This window comes from Salvelinus fontinalis, chromosome 2, assembly GCF_029448725.1.
Source record: "Salvelinus fontinalis isolate EN_2023a chromosome 2, ASM2944872v1, whole genome shotgun sequence".
Taxonomy (NCBI): Eukaryota; Metazoa; Chordata; class Actinopteri; order Salmoniformes; family Salmonidae; genus Salvelinus; species Salvelinus fontinalis.
This window is the reverse complement of record NC_074666.1, coordinates 98149740-98161395: the sequence shown is the minus strand read 5'-3', so window position 1 is coordinate 98161395 and position 11656 is coordinate 98149740.

Genomic DNA, 11656 nt, shown 5'->3' with positions numbered 1-11656 from the left:
ATCATCATCACTATGCTACTACCCATGTGTATCAGGTGGTTAGTTATTAGAGTCATCTTCATCATCATCATCATCATCACTATGTTACTACCCATGTGTATCAGGTGGTTAGTTATTAGAGTCATCATCATCATCATCATCATCACTATGCTACTACCCATGTGTATCAGGTGGTTAGTTATTAGAGTCATCATCATCATCATCACTATGCTACTACCCATGTGTATCAGGTGGTTAGTTATTAGAGTCATCATCATCATCATCATCATCACTATGCTACTACCCATGTGTATCAGGTGGTTAGTTATTAGAGTCATCATCATCATCATCACTATGCTACTACCCATGTGTATCAGGTGGTTAGTTATTAGAGTCATCATCATCATCATCACTATGCTACTACCCATGTGTATCAGGTGGTTAGTTATTAGAGTCATCATCATCATCATCATCATCATCACTATGCTACTACCCATGTGTATCAGGTGGTTAGTTATTAGAGTCATCATCATCATCATCATCACTATGCTACTACCCATGTGTATCAGGTGGTTAGTTATTAGAGTCATCATCATCATCATCATCATCACTATGCTACTACCCATGTGTATCAGGTGGTTAGTTATTAGAGTCATCATCATCATCATCATCATCACTATGTTACTACCCATGTGTATCAGGTGGTTAGTTATTAGAGTCATCATCATCATCATCATCACTATGCTACTACCCATGTGTATCAGGTGGTTAGTTATTAGAGTCATCATCATCATCATCATCACTATGCTACTACCCATGTGTATCAGGTGGTTAGTTATTAGAGTCATCATCATCATCATCATCACTATGCTACTACCCATGTGTATCAGGTGGTTAGTTATTAGAGTCATCATCATCATCATCATCACTATGTTACTACCCATGTGTATCAGGTGGTTAGTTATTAGAGTCATCATCATCATCATCATCACTATGTTACTACCCATGTGTATCAGGTGGTTAGTTATTAGAGTCATCATCATCATCATCATCACTATGCTACTACCCATGTGTATCAGGTGGTTAGTTATTAGAGTCATCATCATCATCATCATCACTATGCTACTACCCATGTGTATCAGGTGGTTAGTTATTAGAGTCATCATCATCATCATCATCACTATGCTACTACCCATGTGTATCAGGTGGTTAGTTATTAGAGTCATCATCATCATCATCATCATCACTATGTTACTACCCATGTGTATCAGGTGGTTAGTTATTAGAGTCATCATCATCATCATCACTATGCTACTACCCATGTGTATCATCATCATCAGACGTGTTGCAGACGTGTTGCTGTGCGTTTTGTTGCTGTGCGTTTTGCTGCCAACTTTACTTTGCTAGCTGACAACTTTACGTTTTTTTGTTTTGTTTTTGTTTTTAATTACCGTTTATATTTTTAGTTTTTTTTCCATCGCAACTTTTTTCCCTCATTCAACTTTTTCACTCCGGACGCTTTATCTGGACATGGTTCGTCAACACCTTCACCAGCCGAAGCTAAGTAGTAACATAAACATGATGTCTTCTAATTGCAGTCGCTGTACTCATAATATACAGGAGAACGATCGCCTTACGGCGAGAATAGCTGTGCTACAAGCCCAGCTTCAGACGCAATCGTTAGGCAAGGGTAATTTCAGTGTAGGAAAGGAAGAAACAGCGTCTGTGCCACCAGTAAGTACAGATAGTAGTATAAATCCCCCCGCACAGTCCCCGCAGCCGGACAACTTTCTCATGGCTTCTGGAGGGAAACGCTGTAGGAATGCTCAACCGGTGTCGCTTATTCAGCCGACAGAAACTTTCAACCGGTTCTCCCCATTATGTAGCGAGTCGGAGTCTGAGTCTGAGTCTTCTCTTGTCTCTACTCCTCCCGTTACGGGGTCTGAGACGCCGAAGGCTCCCACCATTAGCTCTGACAAATTGAAAACCCTAGTCATTGGCGATTCCATTACCCGCAGTATTAGACTTAAAGCGAATCACCCAGCGATCATACACTGTTTACCAGGGGGCAGGGCTACCGACGTTAAGGCTAATCTAAAGATGGTGCTGGCTAAAGCTAAATCTGGCGAGTGTAGAGAGTATAGAGATATTGTTATCCACGTCGGCACCAACGATGTTAGGATGAAACAGTCAGAGGTCACCAAGTGCAACATAGCTTCAGCGTGTAAATCAGCTAGAAAGATGTGTCGGCATCGAGTAATTGTCTCTGGCCCCCTCCCAGTTAGGGGGAGTGACGAGCTCTACAGCAGAGTCTCAGCACTCAATCGCTGGTTGAAAACTGTTTTCTGCCCCTCCCAAAAGATAGAATTTGTAGATAATTGGCCCTCTTTCTGGGACTCACCCACAAACAGGACCAAGCCTGACCTGCTGAGGAGTGACGGACTCCATCCTAGCTGGAGGGGTGCTCTCATCTTATCTACCAACATAGACAGGGCTCTAACTCCTCTAGCCCCACAATGAAATAGGGTGCAGGCCAGGCAGCAGGCTGTTAGCCAACCTGCCAGCTTAGTGGAGTCTGCCAATAGCACAGTCAGTGTAGTCAGCTCAGCCATACCCATTGAGACTGTGTCTGTGCCTCGACCTAGGTTGGGCAAAACTAAACATGGCGGTGTTCGCCTTAGCAATCTTATTAGGATAAAGACCTCCTCCATTCCTGCCATCATTGAAAGAGATCGTGATACCTCACATCTCAAAATAGGGTTACTTAATGTTAGATCCCTCACTTCAAAGGCAGTCATAGTCAATGAACTAATCACTGATCATAATCTTGATGTGATTGGCCTGACTGAAACATGGCTTAAGCCTGATGAATTTACTGTGTTAAATGAGGCCTCACCTCCTGGTTACACTAGTGACCATATCCCCCGTGCATCCCGCAAAGGCGGAGGTGTTGCTAACATTTACGATAGCAAATTTCAATTTACAAAAAAAAAAATGGCGTTTTCGTCTTTTGAGCTTCTAGTCATGAAATCTATGCAGCCTACTCAATCACTTTTTATAGCTACTGTTTACAGGCCTCCTGGGCCATATACAGCGTTCCTCTCTGAGTTTCCTGAATTCCTATCAGACCTTGTAGTCATAGCAGATCATATTCTAATTTTTGGTGATTTTAATATTCACATGGAGAAGTCCACAGACCCACTCCAAAAGTCTTTCGGAGCCATTATCGACTCAGTGGGTTTTGTCCAACATGTCTCTGGACCTACTCACTGCCACAGTCATACTCTGGACCTAGTTTTGTCCCATGGAATAAATGTTGTAGATCTTAATGTTTTTCCACATAATCCTGGACTATCGGACCACCATTTTATTACGTTTGCAATCGCAACAAATAATCTGCTCAGACCCCAACCAAGGAGCATCAAAAGTCGTGCTATAAATTCTCAGACAACACAAAAATTCCTTGATGCCCTTCCAGACTCCTTCTGCCTACCCAAGGACGTCAGAGGACAAAAATCAGTTAACCACCTAACTGAGGAACTCAATTTAACCTTGCGCAATACCCTAGATGCAGTTGCACCCCTAAAAACGAAAAACATTTGTCATAAGAAATTAGCTCCCTGGTATACAGAAAATACCCGAGCTTTGAAGCAAGCTTCAAGGAAATTGGAACGGAAATGGCGCCACACCAAACTGGAAGTCTTCCGACTAGCTTGGAAAGACAGTACCGTGCAGTACCGAAGAGCCCTCACTGCTGCTCGCTCATCCTACTTTTCCAACTTAATCGAGGAAAATAAGAACAATCCAAAATTTATTTTTGATACTGTTGCGAAACTAACTAAAAAGCAGCATTCCCCAAGAGAGGATGGCTTTCACTTCAGCAGTAATAAATTCATGAACTTCTTTGAGGAAAAGATCATGACCATTAGAAAGCAAATTACGGACTCCTCTTTGAATCTGCGTATTCCTCCAGGGCTTAGCTGTCCTGGATCTGCACAGCTCTGCGAGGGCCTGGGATCGGGAGAGACACTTAAGTGTTTTAGTACTATATCTCTTGACACAATGATGAAAATAATCATGGCCTCTAAACCTTCAAGCTGCATACTGGATCCTATTCCTACTAAACTGCTGAAGGAGCTGCTTCCTGTGCTTGGCCCTCCTATGTTGAACATAATAAACAGCTCTCTATCCACCGGATGTGTACCAAACTCACTAAAAGTGGCAGTGATAAAGCCTCTCTTGAAAAAGCCAAACCTTGACCCGGAAAATATAAAAAACTATCGGCCTATATCGAATCTTCCATTCCTCTCAAAGATTTTAGAAAAAGCTGTTGCGCAGCAACTCACTGCCTTTCTGAAGACAAATAATGTATACGAAATGCTTCAGTCTGGTTTTAGACCCCATCATAGCACTGAGACTGCACTTGTGAAGGTGGTAAATGACCTTTTAATGGCGTCAGACCGAGGCTCTGCATCTGTCCTCGTGCTACTAGACCTTAGTGCTGCCTTTGACACCATCGATCACCACATTCTTTTGGAGAGACTGGAAACCCAAATTGGTCTACACGGACAAGTTCTGGCCTGGTTTAGATCTTACCTGTCGGAAAGATATCAGTTTGTCTCTGTGAATGGTCTGTCCTCTGACAAATCAACTGTACATTTCGGTGTTCCTCAAGGTTCCGTTTTAGGACCACTATTGTTTTCACTATATATTTTACCTCTTGGGGATGTTATTCGAAAACATAATGTTAACTTTCACTGCTATGCGGATGACACACAGCTGTACATTTCAATGAAACATGGTGAAGCCCCAAAATTGCCCTCGCTAGAAGCCTGTGTTTCAGACATAAGGAAGTGGATGGCTGAAAACTTTCTACTTTTAAACTCGGACAAAACAGAGATGCTTGTTCTAGGTCCCAAGAAACAAAGAGATCTTCTGTTAAATCTGACAATTCATCTTGATGGTTGTAAAGTCGTCTCAAATAAAACTGTGAAGGACCTCGGCGTTACTCTTGACCCTGATCTCTCTTTTGACGAACATATCAAGACTGTTTCAAGGACAGCTTTTTTCCATCTACGTAACATTGCTAAAATCAGAAATTTTCTGTCCAAAAATGATGCAGAAAAATTAATCCATGCATTTGTTACTTCTAGGTTAGACTACTGCAATGCTCTACTTTCCGGCTACCCGGATAAAGCACTAAATAAACTTCAGTTAGTGCTAAATACGGCTGCTAGAATCCTGACTAGAACCAAGAAATTTGATCATATTACTCCAGTGCTAGCTTCCCTACACTGGCTTCCTGTTAAGGCAAGGGCTGATTTCAAGGTTTTACTGTTAACCTATAAAGCGTTACATGGGCTTGCTCCTACCTATCTTTCCGAGTTGGTCCTGCCGTACATACCAATACGTACGCTACGGTCACAAGACGCAGGCCTCCTAATTGTCCCTAGAATTTCTAAGCAAACAGCGGGAGGCAGGGCTTTCTCCTATAGATCTCCATTTTTATGGAACAGTCTGCCTACCCATGTGAGAGACGCAGACTCGGTCTCAACCTTTAAGTCTTTACTGAAGACTTATCTCTTCAGTAGGTCATATGATTGAGTGTAGCCTGGCCCAGGAGTGTGAAGGTGAACGGAAAGGCTCTGGAGCAACGAACCGCCCTTGCTGTCTCTGCCAGGCCGGTTCCCCTCTCTCCACTGGGATTCTCTGCCTCTAACCCTGTTACAGGGGCTGAGTCACTGGCTTGCTGGTGCTCTTTCATGCCGTCCCTAGGAGGGGTGCGTCACTTGAGTGGGTTGAGTTACTGACGTGATCTTCCTGTCTGGGTTGGCGCCCCCCCTTGGTTTGTGCTGTGGTGGAGACCTTTGTGGGCTATACTCGGCCTTGTCTCAGGATTGTAAGTTGGTGGTTGAGGATTACCCTCTAGTGGTGCGGGGGCTGTGCTTTGGCAAAGTGGGTGGGGTTATATCCTTCCTATTTGGCCCTGTCCGGGGGTTTCTTCGGATGGGGCCACAGTGTCTCCTGACCGCTCCTGTCTCAGCCTCCAGTATTTATGCTGCAGTAGTTTGTGTCGGGGGGCTAGGGTCAGTTGGTTACCTGGAGTACTTCTCCTGTCTTATCCAGTGTCCTGTGTGAATTTTAAGTATGCTCTCTCTAATTCTCTCGTTCTCTCTTTCTCTCTGAGAACCTGAGCCCTAGGACCATACGTCAGGACTACCGGGCATGATGACACCTTGCTGTCCCCAGTCCGCCTGGCCTTGCTGCTATTCCAGTTTCAACTGTTCTGCCTGCGGTTACGGAACCCCTACCTGTCCCAGACCTGCTGTTTTCAACTCTTAATGATCGGCTATGAAAAGCCAACTGAGATTTATTCCTGATTATTATTTGACCATGCTTGTCATTTATGAACATTTTGAAAATCTTGGCTCTCTCTAATTTTCTCCTTCTCTCTTTCTTTCTCTCGGAGGACCTGAGCCCTAGGACCATACGTCGGGACTACCGGCCGTGGTGACTCCTTGCTGTCCCCAGTCCGCCTGGCCTTGCTGCTATTCCAGTTTCAACTGTTCTGCCTGCGGTTATGGAACCCTTACCTGTCCCAGACCTGCTGTTTTCAACTCTTAATGATCGGCTATGAAAAGCCAACTGAGATTTATTCCTGATTATTATTTGACCATGCTTGTCATTTATGGAAATTTTGAAAATCTTGGCTCTCTCTAATTTTCTCCTTCTCTCTTTCTTTCTCTCGGAGGTCCTGGGCCCTAGGACCATGCGTCGGGACTGCCGCCCGTGGTGACTCCTTGCTGTCCCCAGTCCGCCTGGCCTTGCTGCTATTCCAGTTTCAGCTGTTCTGCCTGCGGTTATGGAACCGCTACCTGTCCCAGACCTGTTGTTTTTCAACTCTTGATGATCGGCTATGAAAAGCCAACTGAAAATTATTCATGATTATTATTTGACCATGCTTGTCACTTATGAACATTTTTGAACATCTTGGCATAGTTCTGTTATAATCTCCACCCGGCACAGCCAGAAGAGGACTGGCCACCCCTCATAGCCTGGTTCCTCTCTAGGTTTCTTCCTAGGTTTTGGCCTTTCTAGGGAGTTTTTCCTAGCCACCGTGCTTCTACACCTGCATTACTAGCTGTTTGGGGTTTTAGGCTGGGTGTCTGTACAGCACTTCGAGATATTAGCTGATGTACGAAGGGCTATATAAAATAAAATTGATTGAAAATTGATTATCAGGTGGTTAGTTATTAGAGTCATCATCATCATCATCATCACTATGCTACTACCCATGTGTATCAGGTGGTTAGTTATTAGAGTCATCATCATCATCATCACTATGCTACTACCCATGTGTATCAGGTGGTTAGTTATTAGAGTCATCATCATCATCATCATCATCACTATGTTACTACCCATGTGTATCAGGTGGTTAGTTATTAGAGTCATCATCATCATCATCATCACTATGCTACTACCCATGTGTATCAGGTGGTTAGTTATTAGAGTCATCATCATCATCATCATCATCACTATGCTACTACCCATGTGTATCAGGTGGTTAGTTATTAGAGTCATCATCATCATCATCATCACTATGCTACTACCCATGTGTATCAGGTGGTTAGTTATTAGAGTCATCATCATCATCATCATCATCACTATGTTACTACCCATGTGTATAAGGTGGTTAGTTATTAGAGTCATCATCATCATCATCATCACTATGTTACTACCCATGTGTATCAGGTGGTTAGTTATTAGAGTCATCATCATCATCATCATCATCACTATGTTACTACCCATGTGTATCAGGTGGTTAGTTATTAGAGTCATCATCATCATCATCATCACTATGTTACTACCCATGTGTATCAGGTGGTTAGTTATTAGAGTCATCATCATCATCATCATCACTATGTTACTACCCATGTGTATCAGGTGGTTAGTTATTAGAGTCATCATCATCATCATCATCACTATGCTACTACCCATGTGTATCAGGTGGTTAGTTATTAGAGTCATCATCATCATCATCATCACTATGCTACTACCCATGTGTATCAGGTGGTTAGTTATTAGAGTCATCATCATCATCATCATCACTATGCTACTACCCATGTGTATCAGGTGGTTAGTTATTAGAGTCATCATCATCATCATCATCATCACTATGTTACTACCCATGTGTATCAGGTGGTTAGTTATTAGAGTCATCATCATCATCATCACTATGCTACTACCCATGTGTATCAGGTGGTTAGTTATTAGAGTCATCATCATCATCATCATCACTATGCTACTACCCATGTGTATCAGGTGGTTAGTTATTAGAGTCATCATCATCATCATCACTATGCTACTACCCATGTGTATCAGGTGGTTAGTTATTAGAGTCATCATCATCATCATCATCATCACTATGTTACTACCCATGTGTATCAGGTGGTTAGTTATTAGAGTCATCATCATCATCATCATCACTATGCTACTACCCATGTGTATCAGGTGGTTAGTTATTAGAGTCATCATCATCATCATCATCATCACTATGCTACTACCCATGTGTATCAGGTGGTTAGTTATTAGAGTCATCATCATCATCATCATCACTATGCTACTACCCATGTGTATCAGGTGGTTAGTTATTAGAGTCATCATCATCATCATCATCATCACTATGTTACTACCCATGTGTATAAGGTGGTTAGTTATTAGAGTCATCATCATCATCATCATCACTATGTTACTATCCATGTGTATCAGGTGGTTAGTTATTAGAGTCATCATCATCATCATCATCACTATGCTACTACCCATGTGTATCAGGTGGTTAGTTATTAGAGTCATCATCATCATCATCACTATGCTACTACCCATGTGTATCAGGTGGTTAGTTATTAGAGTCATCATCATCATCATCATCATCACTATGCTACTACCCATGTGTATCAGGTGGTTAGTTATTAGAGTCATCATCATCATCATCATCACTATGCTACTACCCATGTGTATCAGGTGGTTAGTTATTAGAGTCATCATCATCATCATCATCATCACTATGTTACTACCCATGTGTATCAGGTGGTTAGTTATTAGAGTCATCATCATCATCATCATCACTATGCTACTACCCATGTGTATCAGGTGGTTAGTTATTAGAGTCATCATCATCATCATCATCATCACTATGCTACTACCCATGTGTATCAGGTGGTTAGTTATTAGAGTCATCATCATCATCATCATCATCATCACTATGCTACTACCCATGTGTATCAGGTGGTTAGTTATTAGAGTCATCATCATCATCATCATCATCACTATGCTACTACCCATGTGTATCAGGTGGTTAGTTATTAGAGTCATCATCATCATCATCATCATCATCACTATGCTACTACCCATGTGTATCAGGTGGTTAGTTATTAGAGTCATCATCATCATCATCATCATCACTATGCTACTACCCATGTGTATCAGGTGGTTAGTTATTAGAGTCATCATCATCATCATCATCACTATGCTACTACCCATGTGTATCAGGTGGTTAGTTATTAGAGTCATCATCATCATCATCACTATGTTACTACCCATGTGTATCAGGTGGTTAGTTATTAGAGTCATCATCATCATCATCATCATCACTATGTTACTACCCATGTGTATCAGGTGGTTAGTTATTAGAGTCATCATCATCATCATCATCATCACTATGCTACTACCCATGTGTATCAGGTGGTTAGTTATTAGAGTCATCATCATCATCATCATCATCACTATGCTACTACCCATGTGTATCAGGTGGTTAGTTATTAGAGTCATCATCATCATCATCATCACTATGCTACTACCCATGTGTATCAGGTGGTTAGTTATTAGAGTCATCATCATCATCATCACTATGCTACTACCCATGTGTATCAGGTGGTTAGTTATTAGAGTCATCATCATCATCATCATCATCACTATGCTACTACCCATGTGTATCAGGTGGTTAGTTATTAGAGTCATCATCATCATCATCACTATGCTACTACCCATGTGTATCAGGTGGTTAGTTATTAGAGTCATCATCATCATCATCACTATGCTACTACCCATGTGTATCAGGTGGTTAGTTATTAGAGTCATCATCATCATCATCATCACTATGCTACTACCCATGTGTATCAGGTGGTTAGTTATTAGAGTCATCATCATCATCATCACTATGTTACTACCCATGTGTATCAGGTGGTTAGTTATTAGAGTCATCATCATCATCATCATCATCACTATGCTACTACCCATGTGTATCAGGTGGTTAGTTATTAGAGTCATCATCATCATCATCACTATGCTACTACCCATGTGTATCAGGTGGTTAGTTATTAGAGTCATCATCATCATCATCACTATGCTACTACCCATGTGTATCAGGTGGTTAGTTATTAGAGTCATCATCATCATCATCACTATGTTACTACCCATGTGTATCAGGTGGTTAGTTATTAGAGTCATCATCATCATCATCATCACTATGCTACTACCCATGTGTATCAGGTAGTTAGTTATTAGAGTCATCATCATCATCATCACTATGCTACTACCCATGTGTATCAGGTGGTTAGTTATTAGAGTCATCATCATCATCATCATCATCACTATGCTACTACCCATGTGTATCAGGTGGTTAGTTATTAGAGTCATCATCATCATCATCATCACTATGTTACTACCCATGTGTATCAGGTGGTTAGTTATTAGAGTCATCATCATCATCATCATCACTATGTTACTACCCATGTGTATCAGGTGGTTAGTTATTAGAGTCATCATCATCATCATCATCACTATGCTACTACCCTTGTGTATCAGGTGGTTAGTTATTAGAGTCATCATCATCATCATCATCATCACTATGTTACTACCCATGTGTATCAGGTGGTTAGTTATTAGAGTCATCATCATCATCATCATCACTATGCTACTACCCATGTGTATCAGGTGGTTAGTTATTAGAGTCATCATCATCATCATCACTATGTTACTACCCATGTGTATCAGGTGGTTAGTTATTAGAGTCATCATCATCATCATCATCATCACTATGTTACTACCCATGTGTATCAGGTGGTTAGTTATTAGAGTCATCATCATCATCATCACTATGCTACTACCCATGTGTATCAGGTAGTTAGTTATTAGAGTCATCATCATCATCATCATCATCATCACTATGCTACTACCCATGTGTATCAGGTGGTTAGTTATTAGAGTCATCATCATCATCATCACTATGTTACTACCCATGTGTATCAGGTGGTTAGTTATTAGAGTCATCATCATCATCATCATCATCACTATGTTACTATCCATGTGTATCAGTTGGTTAGTTATTAGAGTCATCATCATCATCATCATCATCACTATGCTACTACCCATGTGTATCAGGTGGTTAGTTATTAGAGTCATCATCATCATCATCATCATCACTATGCTACTACCCATGTGTATCAGGTGGTTAGTTATTAGAGTCATCATCATCATCATCATCATCATCACTATGCTACTACCCATGTGTATCAGGTGGTTAGTTATTAGAGTCATCATCATCATCATCATCATCACTATGCTACTACCCATGTGTATCAGGTGGTTAGTTATTAGAGTCATCTTCATCATCATCATC